Source organism: Heterocephalus glaber, unplaced genomic scaffold, assembly GCF_053883595.1.
Source record: "Heterocephalus glaber isolate CG9 unplaced genomic scaffold, H.glaber_assembly_v1.0 deba00001465, whole genome shotgun sequence".
Taxonomy (NCBI): Eukaryota; Metazoa; Chordata; class Mammalia; order Rodentia; family Bathyergidae; genus Heterocephalus; species Heterocephalus glaber.
The window spans coordinates 22,190,784-22,205,359 of NW_028258312.1; the positions used below are offsets into that span (position 1 = coordinate 22,190,784).

The 14,576-nt window shown below is 37.5% G+C and overlaps 1 long non-coding RNA gene and 1 pseudogene across 1 annotated transcript in view; both read right to left on the reverse strand.

The window, feature by feature from the left end:
- The window catches only part of LOC147826605 (uncharacterized), a 249,695-nt gene that overhangs the window by 46,465 nt on the left and 188,654 nt on the right, over positions 1-14,576 (reverse strand). The gene's annotated exons all lie outside the window — the stretch shown is intronic.
- LOC147826606 (U2 spliceosomal RNA) lies at positions 14,372-14,509 on the reverse strand (annotated as a pseudogene).

Here is a 14,576-nt window from a genome sequence, read left to right on the forward strand (position 1 = left end):
TGTTGTCAGGGAAGAGAATCTCACAGATTTATTTTTTCTCTTTTTAAAATTATGTCTGTTACAAAAAAGTTGTCTCCATTTTAAGATAGCAGATCAGATGATTTAGAGAAAAGTCTGTGTCTTATCCAAAGATATAGAATAAAATATGTTTTCTGAGAGTGTCAGTAAATTTCTTTCTAGCTAATTGCATTTCTCCGTTGATCAGCAATTTTGCATCTGGTAGCAGGAAAAGAGTCATTTTCTACATAATAAGAACTCAGAGAGTCAAAGGTCATGAATGGTGTGACAGTTAATCCTGATTATCAATTTGATAGGCTGAGAGTTGCTGGAGAGATTAGTCAAGGACACTTCTGAGTGTGTCTGGATGGGTCACAAAGGGGCCTGGCATCTTCTCCTTTGGCTCATCCCCTGTTCTGTACTTCCTGGATGCCATGAGGTGAGGTACTTTCCTCTGCCATACTCTTCTGCCACGGTGGTTCTGCCTTGAAACCAGCCAACCAAGAACTGAACCCTCTGAAACATGAGTCAAATAAACCTCTGCTTCAGACTGAAGATGTCAGGTATTTTGTCCCAGCAATTGGAAGGCTGACCAATACAAATGACCTCCTTATTGACTTCCATTCAAATTAGTGTATTTCAGGAACCCAACTAATTGCATAGTTTAAACAACCTGCCGAAATTTCAGCAAAGACATAAAAACACTAATCCTGCTGGCCAGCCCAAATGTAATATGGTTCTTCAGAAGCTGAATGAGCTGTGTTGGGCTCCTCTGCAAATCTCAAGAAGTAAAGCTGAGGTGACATTGACTGGTGTCACTGTCATGTTTCATGCAGAGATTGACCTTCAATCAAGGATGCGACCAAAGGTACAGCAATGGACCATGCATACAAACAGACCTATTAGCTTGCAATAATTTTCTTGAATGTTATCTAAGACAGGGTTAATGTGAAAGATCAAACACTGCTGAATTTGGAAGATGAATAGAAAACAAGTCTATTTTCTAATTTGTTCATGTTTCTAAAATTTAGGATAAAGACAGATAAACTGAGCATATTTTCCCAGGCCACAGGAACAAAACAGGGATGTTTACAAAGAGAAATTTCAACTTTGATCCTTCTTGAACATTGATGGTATATGCCTGTAGTGCCAGCACTTTGGGAGGCTGAACCAGTTGCAAGTTCAAGCCCACCATGGGCAACTTGATGATGTAGCAAGACCCTGTCTCAAAATAAAAAATAAAGAGGGGCTGGAAATATAGCTCAGTGAAGGCCATGAGTTCGATCCCCAGTACTACAAAAAAAAGATAAGATTTACCTCTCTACATATACTATTTTCTTGATTGCCAATAGTAAAAGGTGAGTTCCAAAGAAAGAAATAGTACACCTGGTTGCTGAACTTTCTTAAATATTATTTTGTTAACATAGTTTATGTAATAATCTTCAGGTTTTCAAATGAAAGTAGAGCTTTGATTAAAGTCTCATAGCAAAATTATGATTCTCAGTATATCTTGCATGTCATTTCTGTTTTTTCCATGACAGTGTGATAGCATATAAATACATGGTAGGCTACAAATAAAAGAAATGTTTATCATGGCCCTTGGGCAGAAAATTTTCTTACATTTTTAGAGGAAACTCAGTGATAGACCCAGGCAGGTCCATGTCTGTACTGTGTGTTACTTGGGGAACAAACACATCAAACACAAGTACTATTTGAAGATGCCTTTTATTCTTTTGCCACTATAGTGCTACTTTTCAAAATATATTACAGTTATAAGCCCAACATTTCCACTTGAAAAAAATGGTTGAACCAGGGCCACTTTTGGAGAGTATTCATCAGAAAATGAGTTGCTCCCCCTGCTTTTCTAATATCAGCATTTGTGCATCTGTCTTTAAATGTCCATAGTGTGGTTCAAATAATGAACATACACCAATTAACACTCTCCAAAAACATTAAGCAAAGACCTGTTAATGTACTGGCAACTCATCCCAAAAGGTGAAACAATTCAGAAAGAAGTTAATCAAGCAGACCCACTTTGATTGAGGTTTTGAAATAAACAGGATTTACACCATTGACCAGAACATTGACCAAGAAAAATCAAGCCTGATGATGACAAGTTGACTTGGAATGGTGAAAGGCCAATTTAAGGGTACAAAGATTTCCTGCCATTCCATTAATCAAGTTGATTTTCCATAGTGTATATGATTTGTAACCAACATTTATTGATCCTCTATATGTTAGGTAAATGATGATCACAGTGAGCAACATATAGTCTCTACTTTCAAAGATTCACCATTTAGATACAGTTTAGTAAGTATGTTTGTTGATGTTTTATTTTTGTGAACATAATTGTCATCTTCAAATAAAACAGACATTACTTAACCCATAATCTGACTTGGAAGTAAAATAAATATTTGCCTTTTTGAAATATTTAAAAAACTAATTTCAACTTACAAAAGAAAACAAATGCCTGTGTTATTCGATATAAGAATTCAGAAAGAAGAAATCAGGAAGCCACAAAGAGAATTCCACCCAAACGGTGGAGCTAGATTGAGGAGACACTTCCAAGCGCTCTGAGAGGCACAGGTCTTGGGCATCAAGTTTATGCTCAGCACTCTGTCACTACAGCAGATTTGTTTGATTTATTCAGATGTCTGTGTCAATCCATGCCAGTCAAATGTTGCATCAAATATGTCTTTTATGTGTGTATCTATGGACGGGAGATGGAATTATCAGGATCAGCTGGCCAGCAAAATATAAAGAATGTCATCCACAAAAACCATTAAAGAAATTATATCTGATTTGGTCTTCTTTCTCTTTAAGCAGTTCTGAAACAAGTGTTACTAGTTTTTTATTATAAGACCTATAATTTTTCCCTTTTGTTTCCTTTCTTATAAAACAGACTAAAGATTTCTCACAAGCTTGGTAAAAATTTTGTATTAAAAAATTATTGGTGAGATAAAGATTTTGAATAAGTCTCAGAATATTTGATTCATTATATACTGCTCACAGATACAGCTGCCCTTTCTTTTGTAGTGTGGTTATAAAAGAAACAATGTTCATTATAGAAGTTGTATAAAATAGATCAATAAACTGTAACAAAAACAGAACCTTTAGCTCTTCCAAGCCCTGTACATGGAGGGAAACTTAAGCAGGAACTACTTAATCCCAATTTTTTACTATTAAAGCTGTATCACATAGCAATTATATATTAAAATATTTTTAAAGTGGTATAGAATCCCTTTATACAGATTTAAAATGTATTTCATCTACTTCACTGAGCTTTCATTTTCTAATAATTTCTGAGTATTATAAAGATGCTATGAAAATATACTTATATTCCATATCAATGCACATCTTCAGCACTTTCTGATTTTTAAAGGAGGAAAATGTTATTGGGAGAAAGAAAGCTTCTGCCTGAGACAGAAGAGGGGGGACTGGCAAGTGGGTTACCCGCCCACCCCACTCTACAAAGATGTTTTATACAGCAAAGCCATGTGGTGAGGTGGGTACAAAGTGGGACAAAACCATAAGACCCAATGGAAATTTACAAGGTGGGTGTGAGGTGGGACAAAACCTTGACCAACCAATAAGATTACAAGTACAGTCACCCAGGTAATATTGATTAAATGGGGGAGCAAGTCACATAGCAAGTGTACAAGGGTTTTCAGTAAGGGTGGGTCAGGGATATTTCCCAGAGAGGCTGGGTTAAGACCTTGCCCCTCCACCCGGGTGATTGACAACTGTTTAGAATATCAGTCACTGCTATTCATCCTGATGGGTGTGTAGTTTCTCTCCTTTTACAATGCTGGCCTTCAATAAATGAGTCTTCACTGTCCTCTATGATAGCACCTTGACTGTCCTCCATGTTGGCTCCACATGAGCTGGCTCTGTCTAACTGCCTACAAGATATCTAATTAACTTATCAGCAATATCCCCCCCTCTGAAGAAGGACCCCTAATTGCTGTGAGGGGGCACAGGGGCACAGCAGGCTACTTCCTGCTGAAGAGGGATGTAGTTGTGATCAGCAGTCAGTTACTCTGCAGACTCTGTCTAAAGGCCTTTGATAGGTTCCAGCCATTGTCATCTTGGTAGCCGTATAGCTTTGAGTCTGGAGGGGACAAAAGCCAAACAAACAGTTAAGAATATGTGGGCTAAATAATAAGGTCAGCAGGACTGCTATAAATATAGCCAACAAAGGTTTCCACTGGGAGGAATTAGCAGTAGCCGCCCACAAAAAGGATGAGGAGAAGGTCCAGGGGACTTCAGAATCCAACATAGAAGTCGTATTGTACAGTTTAGCAGTTATGAGCTGTTTACAAGGTCGATCTGGTGGATCACAGTTAAAGAAGTCTAGCACATTTGTCACTGGTTCCATTTGTATGACTGTTTGGAGTTTGGAAGCCTCTGGGCAAGAATAAGCAAAAGTTTTAAGAAATTAGACCATGCATAATCTAAGTATGAGTACACTAGAATGAAAGAGCAAGTTGGGGAGAAAATCACACTTAGAAATTAAAATAGTGATTGTAACCTGCTGGGACTTATAGATTCTACTATAGTTTTTCCTAATGATCCATAGCTGTGGTCAGCTACTGGTGTAGCTAGAAACTGCCAGAAGAGGTCAGCGATTAGAGCCCCTTTTTATATCTAGCTTTATTACTATGGCATTATTTTTATGCCTCTTTTGGTTATTCTTTTCTGCTGGGTGTTTAAGACCAAGTGAGACCTGTGTCAATCAGTATGAACCCCTTGCTATCTATCAAGGTCGGTTAAGTCTCCTCGGGCAGTACTCTGGAACCATGCATAGAACCTCTCAGCTCCTCTGTCAGTGTCAGCTGTCAGGGTGGGCCACGGCCTTGCTTAACCATGTTGCTTTCAGTGAAAGTGTGGGAGATTTTTTCCTCTTTGTGACCCTCTTCTGGCACACAGTACATTTGTCTTCAGGTGCCCAGCATTCTCCCTGCTCAGGAGGTTTTGTGACTTACCAAAGATGTAGGATCCTGTAGAAAAGGTTCCCTCATGTCCTAGATTCTTTGATGATCTTGAGGGGCCAGGGCCAAAATATTGGCTGTCTTCTTGGCCCAGTTACCTTTCTAGTTTTGATCTCCAAACTTTAGTTGGTGAACACCCAGAAGAGAAGATCAGTGACATAAGTATTTCAGTAGGAGCAGTGAGCTTAACTACTATAATAGTTAAGACATCAAGCACTTTTGAAGTATAAAGCACAGTTAGAGGGCTGTTATTTTTTACCAACCATGGTTGTTTTAGTAGTTGAATCCCTGTAGAATGTTAACAGACATTAGTTATATATTATAGAGAAATTTAAGATCAAGAGCCACACATAGTATCTTAGCATGACAATCATGATGACATTGTCTTTGTAACACTCACATGTCTATCTTAGTACTGAATAGTCTTTCAGTCAAACACCTTCATCTGATCACAAGACATTAAATGACATAAAGAAAACTTTTATTTGTTATCCTTTAGTAGGATGCCATCTAAAGAGAACATACATATTGGCCTATAAATGCACCTTAGGCGTTCATAAAGTTTAACTTCTAATTTTAGTGTGTGACATTGTTTCAACTGTCTGGCAACTGAACATCCCTAAGTGCGGTGACACATGTAACATACATCACATAAGTTTTTAAGAAAACTACTATTTGCCTAGTTTTCTCGTTCTAGCTTGACATATGCCTCTTATCACAAGTAGCTGGAGTGCAAGAGAACGACAGACACCTGAGTCAAAGATCATTACCATAAACAGTATCCTAGAAGACCTGTACACCCAGAAGGCATGAGTGATATTCACTACACCATGAAATAACAATGAGTATCAGTTACATGAAACCCTTTGTCCCTTAATTTTGATTTGTACCAAGAACATTTTAAATAAAACCTTATTGTTTTCCCACAAAAAAAGCAATTTGACTATGACCAATGTATACATATCACAATAATATGTTTAGCAATGTATTTCCCACAAGGCTATGGAAATTATTGGGGTCCCTTTATGTACAAAGGCTGGAATAAATGTTTTTCCAAGCAGCCACTCCTTTATTTACCAAGAGGAGTCCTGTCCTGTAGTTTTCCTAAGTCCAAGAGTCTTTATTTAATTATCTTAACAAATTTTTAGATAACCTATTAGAGCCAGATCATAACAATTAACACATTATTTTTGACCAATGAAAGATTCCCAAGATATTATATAAAGACAACAGTATGTACTATATTTGTAAAACCAGTCAACATTATTTGGACAATCTGGCAACCTGGGAGAAGCATGTCTTTAGTGACATTTATCTATAGTTATAGGCAAACATCTTAGAAAATCCAAAATTCAGAAGAAAGCTCAAATAAAACAGCTGTACACTTTGAAACAAATTGAACAGACAGACAGACACATAAGACAACTTGTTTATAAACCATAGTGCACTCAGATGTATTTGGCAAAGTTGAATTATAATAACTTTTATAATTTTTAGGTTTATAATTATAAAAATGACTAGTCAGAACTCTGTAGATGAATTAACAGAGATCTTTTATAATAAGAATCAACCTTTAAATCATAATCCTACTTATATAAAAGAGTTTACTGTAAAACAGTGCCCTGTTTTGCCAGTGGTAGCCTCATGTATTTCATGTTTAACTGGGTATTTGGGTAATATCAAGGGGCCATCACAGATGATTGACGTATACCTTCTCAGTTTGCACTTAGAAGCTGGCACTCTGTGTGGTACTTTGCAATACACACGGATGAAATTGCCTAATAACATATTTCTCAGATTATATTTCCATCATGTGTCACATGACTGTATTGAAATTTAAATTTTAAAAAAATTGGCCTATGTGGAGTCTACTAGCTAATTAGAATTTTTTTCCAGATGACTATTTGTTCAATATTAGTTTTGAAAATCTTTCTAAAACAAATCACACCCTTTGATGTCTTGTTAATGATTGAGATTTTTTTTTTAATTATATGGAAAAGTGTTTAAGTACTTTTCAGTTTTGCTTTGATTGAGTTCTACTATATGTGAATATTATTATAGTTTCTTTTTCCCTTGCATTGCTTTTCTTTGAAAAATTTTAATTTTTGCATATGTGTGTGTTTAGCGAATGATAATAAAGTTATTTTTTAAAAAAAGAATCAAAAGAAATAAAAATCTTCTACACCTGTGAAAGCAAAAACAGTTTTAAGATTGGCCTTAAGCTGATGGTTTATCTGACTGGATGGAATACCCAGCTACACAGGCTTCTCATGGTTGCCTTGATAGCCACAGTTGTTTGACAGCCACATGTAACTGTTTCCTCTAAAGGGACAGACTGTTAAAGGTAATTTTAACTATCTCCAGTGGGGTCCGCTCAGGCCAGGTCTGTGTATAGAAGAGACTAGGTGACACTCTTTGGAGCTAAGTATAAACTCCAAGCAGTGAAGGAAAAAGGCCTGCCAAGGCTCCAACCTGCTGTGCTGCAGATGTCTACCTATGACAGTTTTCCCCATTTTGGAAAGAAAGGAAAAGAAGGCATCCCCGTCTATCCCTCTTGTTCTGTGCCCAGTCTAAGGTGCCCCTTAGACTTTATCTCATCCAGTGCCGGTGGTGGCTGACTAGAGGTGCAAGGAAGTGGCCAGAGCCAGGTTAGCTGTTCTTAGAATTCTCTAATTTTACCTGAAGACTGAAAGATAAATCTGGACTAAAACTTTTATATTTATTTTTTGAGAGTTCCAGGATTAAACCTAGACCAGTTTTCTAAATGGCCCAGGGATAAATGAAGGTCAGCTTTACTCTGGAAAGATTCCAGGGAGGAGAAACTCACCATTCTGGAAGCTTTGTCTTGAAATCCAGCAGCCTCAGAGGCAAATGCCTTGAACCAAGCACTGTTGAGAACTGTGTTATTTCTCAGGGCCAGGGCAGTGGAGAAGGGACAGAAGAGTGTCTTTAAGTGGCACAAGAACTAAATCTTAACCATCTCGGGTGTAGAAGGACAATTAAGATCAGGAGCCTTTCCAGAGTGGATCTGTAATCCTTAGCAAAACATGTCTCCAGAGACAAAAGCTATGATTGACTCCAACTGCATTGCCAAGCAGAAAATCAAACCAATAAGCAAAGAACCCAAATCACTGCTTTTTGCCTCTTGAAAGAGAATGAAAGTGTTCTAACTATATTGCTTAGAGCTTACCCTGAATTTATAATATCTAATTTATGATTGAAATACCCTACAGGCTGTTGAGCAACTCCCTCATGTTGTAGAAACTCTCCCAAAGCCATGTCTCACCTTTTATTGACATACAAACTGAAACAGTGTCCTGTAGCAGTGCTTACTTAGAAGTGCTTGTTTGAACTTCTAGAGTGCAGTCTGGAATGGGTTTTTCTATAAGTTGATAGAGGAGTCAAACAGTCACACTATATCCTGCTATCTGAAGGCCACAAAAGCCTGAAATTTCCAGGAATCTCCTTAGCTGTTTTAGAGTCTTGAGCTGTGGAAAGGAAAGAATTGGTTTAATTCTTTCTTTCCCCAGTCTTTGGGTTCCCTTAGATATTATAAGCCTAAATATTTTACCTCAAGGCTGCAAAGTTGTGCCTTAGATCTAGAAACATTATTAACCCTGTCTGTTAGAAAATTCAGCAGAGCAGATGTCTTGGCTAGAAACCTCTTCTGGGGGGGCACATAATAGCATACCTTCTACACATTGCAAGACTGACTTGGACAAAACTATAGTATTCCTTTTATCAAGTCAGGATCTAGAGATGTCCTTATCTTCTTCCTAGTAAATAGTTCACAATTTAACTGAAAGTCTTAGCTCTCATCTTTCTTAGACTTTCAAGAATATATGCCTGAAAATGTCTTCTATTTAATCTCCTAGCTGACAGGCAGGCCAGTGGGGGTCTTGTATAGGAACTGCTTGTGTTCCAGTAGGACCCAGTTGTTCCCCTGGTTGCCTGTGTTTTGAGCTTCCAAAACTAAGATAATATTTGTCTCTACATGTAGTAGCAGCTTGTAACACTACTTGTCTCTCATTAGAAATCAATGTTTGATTTAAGAGCAACATTACATCTTTCTAATCTAGTCCATAAGTCTGCGTAAGTTCTTCAAAAGACCTCAGTGTACATATCAGGATCACCTGAAAACTTTCTTAGGTCTCATTTAATAGATCACTGAGAGAAAAAGACACATGAACACAGGTAGTCCCATATGACATTTACTTCCTGGAAGGGATATTGTCTTTGAGGGACCTGAATAACTTAGCTAAGAATGGATATAGAGACATTAATTATAGCTAGCCTAGATATTCCACCCTCAGCACCTGGTGGTTAGGGTGAGGAGTAGCCTCAAGCTTAGAGGTACTGAAGACCTTAAAGGTGAAGTGTCTCTCATTTTTCTATGGCGCACATTTACATTTGAACACAAGCAAGAATTACTTCTTAATGTAAAGAAAATCTCAACATAAGATGGGTTTGACCATTTTCTCTCTTTTACAGTATAACTCTAATTGTGAGATACCATCATAGTACTGTCCTCTGTGTACTTCCCTTTAGGAGGTAGGCACACCATGCATGGGTGTAGAGAAATAATACATTCCAAAAGAGTAAGAGGTTCAGATATGGAGCTCCTAATCTGAAACAAGAGAAACAAATATGGCATCCCATAAATCTCTGCTTGATCCCTGTGCCCCCTAGGGCATCCCCAGGGTGTCCCCCAAGGTTTATACCACTCCAGGGTAGGTAGCTACCATCTGGAGAGAGAACCAGAAAATAAAACCAGACTGGGATATCTACCCTTTACCAGCACATGATCTTATCTTCCTCAGGGAACTCATATCCTTACTCCAGTAGGTACTCTTAAAGTGCAAGTTACAGCTGACTTCAGCCATAACAATCAAGTTTAGAGAAGGAAGTATTGCTAGCAAACCAAGAGATTTAAACTACTGCTATCTAGTTCCTTGGAAGAGAGAGGAAAATAGGTGAACAGTCAAGTTAGAGCACTTTTCCTGCAAAAGAGATCACCTCCAGAGATGGTAAGTCAGAGGTTCTGCCCTGGGCCCTAAGGCAGAGAAAGCTCTGAGAAATTTCTGTTGTCTATCCAGTCATTTAGACAACTTTTACTAGTAAGACAATGCTACTTCTTTAAGGTCCATGTTAAATTCACTAAGTATTTGAAACTCATAAGTCCTCCTAGCAGCCACAATCTAAATAGTAAAGGCACTCTTATCAACTTCCTACACACGCATGAATGAAGAGAAAACGCTGGCTAAAATAGTTCTATATTCTAGCTAGCATGTAAAAACACAAATGAAAGTCACCGATTGCTATTTTCCCTAGTGTAAGACAAAACAGTTGTTGCAAGTTGCCTTAGTCTGACTTTCTGGAAGGAGGAGTGGTCTGACCACAAGGAATTCTCAAATGAACTCCCAATGAGTTGGAGAAAAGTTTAAGGGGAGTTTCTAACTCACTAGCAGAGAGAAAAAGCCCAAATAAAGCTCAAGCTGGTTAAACATCCAAAAATTACCATATAGCACTCTATAAGTGCACACCCCATCAGCAAAGGTATATTTTTACACACATAAATGATGAAGACCATGTCTGGGGTGTGGGGAGAAAAGGTTCAGGTAGCTTTTAATCTATCAAAGATTCATTTTGTACATTGGTCTAGAGGTCTGTCTTACTAGTACTAGAGAAAACATTAAAGCATTCCAAACCTGTAGCTCAACTTTTAACAGAGCCTTAAGAAAGGGCTCTGATGGCATCATTTCAGATCACTCTGAGACAGAGGATATCTGATGATCACTGACAGAGTTCTCCTTTCACCTCACTGAAGAGTCCAGATAGGGACAAGATGTGGAGATTTTCTCCTGATTACCCGGATGGGCTGTCAAGAGCTAGTTTCTTCTGAGGAACCTTTGGGTGTCCACCAGGGGGGTAGCACTTGCCATGATCCCTCAGTTGTCACCTCAGTTTCTGCTACTTCCATGCAATCAGAGATCTGTCTCCGAAAGGAACCCAATTGCCTGTCTTGTCAACATTCCACTCGCCATTGGCGTCAATGGGAGTGGGGATTCATCAGAGGGCAACTAGAGAAACCTGTCCTCTGCTTTGAGAGTGGCAGCTGCCCTAAAGGTAGTTACTAGCTGGCAGAGTAACCACTGTTTGGCATTTTATAAGGGACAGATAAAAGCCTGAACTGTCTTTATCTGAGACTATTTCATAAGAGACCCATTTTACAACACTTTTAAGCAACTAAATCCAAAAGCAACATATACAAAAGAATAAAATGTAATTTTAACAAAAGACAATTCATAAGAAAAACAAGAAATGCAAACATTTAAAACACAACTTAAAATTAAGGCACTTTTGAAACAAAAGCCAAAACAAAGTCCAGAATTTATGAAAAAACCAGAATCTGTGAAACAAATAGTTACAATCTATGAAGCAAAAAGACCAAAGTTAGAACCTGTGAAAGCAAACTCTTACTGCTGACCAGTAATCTCTGTGGAAGACCTCCAAAATGATACAGGGGGAAGAGATGCAACTCCCAAACTTACTAGATACCGAAATGAGAGTTCGTCTTCTCTAAAATCGAAGAATGAATTCTAGGAACAACGGAGGTTACGAGTAGGAAAAATTTATTGGGAGGAAGAAAGCTCCTGCCTAAGAGAGACAGAAGGGGGACTGGAAAGTGGGTTGCCCCTTCAACACTTTCTTTGAAAGTGGGATTGCTGGATAAATGACTTCTAAATTTTAAAGGTTGTGGGATATATCACTCTCTCAACAAATTTATAAATATATACTCCCTAAAACAATATGTAACATTATCCATTCCCTAATTTCGTAATAAATACCATATTTTATTATGTCCCAATAAAGCAGATAAAAGTGATATTGAGTATTGTTTAATTTATATTTATTAATAAATCCTTACCTTCAATACATGTAATTTTATTTATCACTTACACTCTATAAAAGAGAAATGACAGAAAGAAAAAAAAGAATACACCTTTTTCTAGTTAGTTACCCTATAATTACATAGGACTGGCCACAAAAAGATGGATGAAAAAAAAAGTATAATCACTAAACACAAAAATATTCGTAAAAAGCAAACCTCCAAATACAGTGAAGAGTGTAGCAACTTTGGAGTAACAAAGGATATTCTGTAAATCAATTGTGGTGTAATTACACAGCACTGGTCATGGTTTAAAAGGGTGAATTTTACTATACATAAATTATAATTTAATAAATTTGTCTTTTGAAAACAGATCAGGGTGATTCCTATTATGAATATTGGTTACCATAAAACTGAGAAACAAAGAATGGGTCACAATTGTAAACGTGTAAATCAAGAGATCATTTCAAAAATGAAAGATGACTTGAATATACAAGTTGAAACTCCAAATCGTACCCTAGTAGAAAACTGACACACAATAATCAATATAAATTCCTACCTTTCTAAAGTGACTGAGCTGTAAGATAAACAAATACCATATATCAAGTAGAAAGTAAATCACATATATGACAGAAAATTAAACTATCGAATAAAAAAGAAAAACTTAAATTCCTAGTAGCTACTTCATCAACTAACTATTGATTCCATACATCATGTCTTTTTTTTCTAGGACACCCATATATGTCTTAACATTTTACCATGTAAGACAGGATGTTTTCATTTGTGATATCCCAGGAGAATGAAAAATTCATTTGATAATTTGGTAAACAGAAATTTTTAAATGTACAGAAATGTCAAGTTTTGGATGCAGCAGAAACTTTAGATATGATCAGTGCACCTTGCACTGTTTTCAGACCATGCTGACCTACTCGAAGGACAGCTGACAGTGGACAGCAGATATGACAGCAGAAATTTTTTAAGGTAGTTCAGAGAAATGTCCACGAATTAAACCTGAAACACGTCAGCAAAATCAAATGAACCCAAGAGGTACCGTACCTGAGGGTGTAAGTAGAATTCAGGTAGGGAGGATTTCAAAAACAGAAAATCAGGACAAGAGTGAAGTGTAGAGGACTAATGGTAACCAAGTGGCCAGTCTTGGAGAGCACAGGAGACAGGCTTTTACATCACAACCATGCCTGGGGTGCTCGCCACAATGCCCACATATGGGGGCCCAGGACCTTCCCTCTAGAAACAAGAATCTGCCTCTCCTGAAAGACCAGCACCTCTGCACCCTTAGTAGGAAATTGCCTTCCAATTTTCTTAAGCCTATAAGTAAACTTCCTGTGGAAACAATGGGAATTTCTATGCTTCATGGGTGAAGATATCAAATTCTGATACTTTCTCCCAAAAACCTGATCAGATGAACTGATCATAATTCATGAAGCTGACCCTAACTTTTCAGTTGCTCAAGTGCACTCTACAGATACGCATCCCAGTACCTAGTATAAAATGTTATTGCGTGTCGTTTGCTCCTTTGAGTCTTCAAGCAGCTGGAATTACCTTTTTCTGTGCTTAAAACAATGTGTATGTATACTGCAAAACATTATTGTCTTGATAGAAAAGTTGTCAACCCCTTTCCTTCTTTGATGGCTTGGGTTGGCACATTACTGTTCTGCTTGCCTTTATTCAGGACATTTTCAATTTCTCTTCTGCATAGGTAAGTGATATGATGTTCCAGGTGACTGAGTAGTTTGCCATCCTTAAACACATAATTTCCTACTTGGCTTCCTTGTGCCAAGTAGACTTGAACACATTCAATACATTGAAGAGCAGGAAAGAGAATTTCCTCTATTTGCATTTTAAATATTTCATTATTACATGTACCTTCCATAAATCTTGATAATTTCCTCTGCCCATCTAATACAAGGTTATGCGCTCTATAAGCCCCTACGGTAAAACTGTAGCTTACCAAAAAGGTCAAATATCAGGTATTTGGTTGGATTACATGTAATCTTTAAGAAAAATAAGTCTCTAAATTTCCTCCCATATTATTAATTTAAAAATCTATTCAATTGTCTCAGAAACTATAGAACAAATATATTACTTTGACTTGATATTTCGTGATATTGACTCATTATGAATACAATGTATAAGTGGTCAATAATAAATACTTAAACACATCTATTAAAAACTTCAAAACCTTTATTGAAACAAATTAAATCTGGAGCAGCTCATATTAGGATATGCCGGCTACTGGAGCTGAAACTGAATCAGGAGAGCCTGCTGCAGCTCAGGCTTTCCATAGTGACGCTTCTCTCTCTCTCTCTCTCTCTCTCTCTCTCTCTCTCTCTCTCTCTCTCTCTCTCTCTCTCTCTCTCTCTCTCTCTCTTCCTAAAAAGAAAACATGACAGTTCCCCAGGCTGGGTCAGGATTAGACACTATCAGCGATACTCGCGTCTTTTCTGCTACTGGAGATGTTGGCACCGACACCAGGGCTGCATATTCTGAGGTTATTAGCATAACAACTTCAACCAAAAATACAATTCCTCTAGAAGAGTACTTTTTAGCAAAATATGCTCACAATGAAGATGAATTTTTACACTTGATCTTAGCCAAAAGGCCGAGAAGCGATTGAAGATGAATTTTTATTACATGATTTGCATGAATAAACAGACACCACGGGAGATCTATATTTCTCC